Raw genomic sequence first — 4,948 nt, 5'->3', positions numbered from 1 at the left:
TCAAAATCAATCTATCTTCAAAGGCTTTCTTTGAAATTATAGGATCTGAATCAAAAGGTTAAATAACAGTATTTTTATTCAAAGTTCTCTTCCATGATTTTCATAGCTCTTGTTCTACTAAGGAGCAAGTAAAATTGGTAAAATAAATTTTTTTCCCTCTTGAAAGGTAATTGTTAGGGCCTTAATATTTTCCATAGAAATCCAGTATTTCTTAAGCAATCTGACTCTTGCTTACTGGATTTTTAAAGAATTTAATTACCAACTTCAACACATCAGCAAAGTGACTTACATTACGTATTAACAGCAAATGTAGTGCATGAATCATAGCCAAAGAATTCTGCTAACACTGGGAACCATAATACATAACCAACTATAGTCATTCAAAAGTTGAAGTATTAAAGCCTGTCGCCAGAGAACTTCCAAGCACTGGAAGACCAATGGTCCTGATCAAAAGTCAAATCCAGTAGAAAATGGGCATATTCTAGAAAGCAAAACAACATGTTGAAGGTATTGGTTATGTCTTGCTACACAAAATGTGATTGGCAGACCGATAACATTGACTTTTACCCACGAGTTTATTAAAAATGCAGAATTCTAGGCTACATCCCAGACCCTCTGAAGCAGAATCTAATTTTTAGCAGGATCTTCAGGTGATTCACGGGCACATTAAAGTTTGGAAAGCAGCACTTTAAAGTATTTTTGTTAACAGAATTAGGTGAATAATTGCTGTTTTCCAAAAACAATCTCATACTCAGAGGTAATGGTCATCCTTATTTTACAATGGGCCTATCATCATAGTGGGAAAAAATTCTCATACTCTAGTGCTTGGGAAAGATAATAACTGATATAGAATTATTTTTCCTGAAGGAGCCAAAGCAGTTATAGGGGAAGGAATAGCAGCTCATCACTTTCAGTAACAACAAATGCCAGCTTGACCTGCATTGTTATTTCACCTTGCACTTCTCATCACATTATGCTGGTGGATTCTTTTCCTTCCTTTCTTATTTTTGAGTCAGAGAAGGAAACTGACCTAGAGGTGGCTGCAGGCATTTAGAAATAAGGTTTTCTTTATGAGTTCCATTCGATCTGCTGCAGCAGGTCTTACCTGAGTGATTTTAAGAGTTTATCAATCATGTGACTGTTGAGATACCCAAGCCATGATGCAAGTACCTCTCCCATGACATGATAACTTGTGTTAATAATAAAATGAAACTGTGATAGGAGATGTGAAACAAATAGAAATCAGAGTGGTACCATGAAGGTACGAGGGAGAAGATGAGGGAGCCAGGACTAAGTGAGGAGAGCTGTATCCCTAAGTCACCTGGAAGGTTGTGGAGCAAATAGATCATTAGGCAACACTAGTGATGGGGAGAAAATGGCCATCAGTCACTCCCTGTTCTTTCTTTGCTGCCTAAAAGCACAGATAACACCACGCATTTTATTCCCTTGAAGAATTCTGTCTTGGAGAAGGTTTATGGTGAATTTACCAGGAAAGAAGAAAAGAAGTGGCTGTTTTTTGTTTGTTTGTTTGTTTTTTTTTTTTTTTTTTTTTGCGTTTTTAGGCTTAGCATCAGTCTTTAATGCTGTCGTGAGGCATTGACAAGTCATACACTTTGGTCTCATGTTGGCAGAGGCTACTTACAATGAGTCTAAAGGTCTGAGCGCAAGACTGGCCTCCAGGGAACAGATATTTGTTCCAACTCCCCCTCCCTCCCCAAGATTTCTTCAGAATTCTGTTATGGCCCCATACAGAGAGCAGTGGCTGCCAGGGACAGGTTTTATTTGAGTGTGCACCAACTATACATGGAATTACAAAAACATATTTACAGACGTTCCACAGTGCTCCTGTAATCAGAAGCAAAGACCCTTTTATGAAAAGGGATTATATCTAGGGCTATGCAAAATTCAAAAAGATCAGATCCCTTTGAAAGAGTCCATAGTCCATGAAACAAAAAATTACCTGGGCCACTGGTAAGCCCCAGGTGTGCCAAGATTGCCTTACAGAAATGGAAAGAGTGTGACTCAAAAAGTGAGGACATTCAGCTTCACTAGAGCCAGAGGTCAGGAGGGCCCTTGCTGGGTCCAGGCTCCAAGACCCTCAAGGGAGAGGTAGCTGCACTTACTGGAGTCACTCACCGGAGGCTGGCTTCCTTGGTGGTGCTGGAATAAGAGGTATTGCTTGTGGGCGCCAGTCAGGCAGTTCTGCAGGAATAGTTTAGGTTCTCAATTTGAGATGGCCAAAGAGAAGACAGAATTCTTCAAGGGAAGAGCAAGACATGGGAGACAAATACAGAATAAACCAAGAAGTGATCACACAACAGAAGCGGAGGAGTGTACAGGGTCTGGGAACCAAGACAGCAGGTTGACATTATCTACCAGCCAGAAGCAAAGGGACACAGAGGGATCAAGTCCAGCTGCTGGTCTGCCTCTCACCCCTGAACAGGGACTGGAGGAGGAGGATGTGGGCCCATCCTGGGAGGGCTGCCGGACCCAGTGGGACAGACTGGAATGCCTTTTCCTGCTGTTCCCACCACCTGATGCCCTATCGCTTGAAAAACCACTTAAGTCTAGTGTATGACTTGGAAAGATTGTAATATATGCTCTGGAAAACATTCAGTAGTACAAAAGCCCTCCCTGGGTGCTCGCATCCTCTCATGGTCCACAACTGGTAGAAAGGTTCAGAAATCCTTGAGCTCTGGAAAGGTCCCAGGTCAGTCCTTGGGGAGCTAAGGTAGCTATGTTGGAAGAATCTGCTCAAGTACCGTTCTTGATATCTGGGGAATTCTTTCAGGGAAGATCACTTCCAATTCAATAATGAGGTCCCCACGTTTCTCCGGCGTTTTGGGGAGGCAGAGGCCTTCTCCAGGAACTTTTCGCAGTATGGCAGGCCTGATGACATCTTTGAATACAATGGGTATGGTCCTGCCGTCCAGAGTGGGGACATTCACTGTGCAGCCACACAGAGCCTCCCCGAGGCGGATCCTGGAAGGATAAATCACATCAGAGCCATCTCTCTTAAAGATATTGTGTGGTTTGTCCTTTAAAACAAAGACGATCTCAGCTGGAATGTTGTTGGAGGTCTAGTCTCCTTCCTTGGGGAAGGTGATTTTGGTTCCTTCTTTCCACCCCTTCTTCACTTCGATGGTCAAGATTTTGTCTTCGTTTTGAATGCTCTTTCCGTCAGGGTTTAGCCGCTTGTGGGAGATTTTCATCTTCTTGTGACAACTGCTGTAGACCTCTTCAAGGGAGACTCGAAGGTTGTGGGTGACTGGGGGATCTTCCTTCTTTCGGGTGGGCTGTTGGACAGGGCGGGAGCGGCCAAAGTTCATGCTGGTGAAGCCACCAATGCCCATAGGGAACCTAGAGAATGGGTCAGCAATGTCCATGCCTTCCTCCTCGTTCCGCCGCCCGAAAAAGGTGTCAAAGGGATTTCTGCCACCGAAGAACTCAGCAAACATGGCATGAGGGTCTCCATGGAATGTGTAGCTGAAAGAGGTATCATTGGCACCACCGTCGCTACCGCCACTGGGGCCCCTGCCCTTTAGGCCTTCCTCCCCGTAGCAGTCACTGAGCAACGTCGTAGGCCTCGGCGATCTCCTTGAACTTCTCGGTGCCGGGCTCCTTGTTCTTATCCGGTTGGTAGCGCGGCGTCTGGCGGCTGTAGACCCGCTTGACCTCCTCGTCTGAGGCGCCTCGGGCCAGGCCCAGCGTCTGGTAATAGTCTTTGCCAGTGGCCCCAGCCTGCGGCCTGCTCAGCCTCTGTCGCCGTCCCCCGGCTCTGCCGCCGCCCAGTCCAGACTCTGTATACTCATCCGGCCAGCAGTGGCTGTTATACAAAGAGATCACATTCTTTCTTTAATGGTTAATGGTAAATGGTAGTTACAGGAACAGAGGAGTGCAGTTGGCTTTTTAACCTGTGTTCTCATTTTAGCTGTGACTGGAGAGAACTGCAGTTTCAAAGCCCTGGGTGAGGATGTCCCTAGTGACAATGTCACTAATGCTATAGTCAAATCAGCTGCAACACCATTGCAATCACTTCTTGTCCTGCTTGCAGAGGTTAACGGTATAGCTGGGACTTCAGAGGAATCACAGTTAACTTTGATAGTTGTACATTTTGAATATTATGATTGTCAGGGTCAAACTAACTTGCAGCTGTGTAAGCTAAACTTTGTAAATAAAGAATTCGAACTAAGAATAAGCACTCTATGAATGGTGTTTTAAACCTTTTCTTGCCCTTAGAAGATTCACATTCACAACTTACTCCTCCTTCATGCCGCCATCATCTCTTTTCCGCACTGTTCTTGTCTGTCTTGTTGCTGTGGTCTTCTCATTGGTCTCTCAGATTCCATGCTTACCATCTCTTGTCTATCTTTTACACAGCAGTTGTAGTACTCATCTCAAAAGGCAGTTAGATCATGCCACTTCTCTGCTCTAAACCCTCCAGAGTGTTCTTATCTGATTCAAAGGAAATCCCAAATTCTAACTCTGTCAGACAAGCCCTGAGAATATGGCAGGACACTCTCTGCCTAGGCCAACTCTCTGGTATCCATCTCCTGCCTCCTTCACCTTTGCCCAGCCATCCTGGCTTTCTCTTTCCCCATCCATACTAGACAGGTCTTGCCTCAGGGTCTCTGCTTGGATTGTAAGTCTCAAAGATACACACTTAATGTACCCTTCACTTACTTTAGGTGTCTGCTCAAAAGTTATCTTATCAGCCAGGTGCAGTGGCTCAGTCCTGTAATCACAGGACTTTGGGAGGCCAAGGTGGAAGGATGGCTTGAGCCCAGGAACTTGAGACCAGCTTGGGCAACATAGTGAGACCCTTTCTCTACAAAAAATAGAAAAATAAGCTGGACGTGGTAGCCTGTGCCTGTAGTCCCAGTTACTTGGGAGGCTGAGGCAGAAGGGATCGCCTGAATCTGGCAGGTGGAGGCTGCAGTGATCCATG

General features: G+C 45.1%; 1 pseudogene; it reads right to left on the bottom strand.

Annotated features, from left to right (window-relative positions):
• Window positions 1–2,735: 2,735 nt before the first annotated feature.
• On the bottom strand, window positions 2,736–4,272 carry LOC104682210 (annotated as a pseudogene).
• Window positions 4,273–4,948: the final 676 nt, after the last annotated feature.

The sequence above is a fragment of the Rhinopithecus roxellana genome, chromosome 14 (assembly GCF_007565055.1).
Source record: "Rhinopithecus roxellana isolate Shanxi Qingling chromosome 14, ASM756505v1, whole genome shotgun sequence".
Lineage (NCBI taxonomy): Eukaryota > Metazoa > Chordata > Mammalia > Primates > Cercopithecidae > Rhinopithecus > Rhinopithecus roxellana.
The sequence above is the reverse complement of the archived record's forward strand: the minus strand, read 5'-3'. Positions and strand labels throughout refer to the sequence as shown.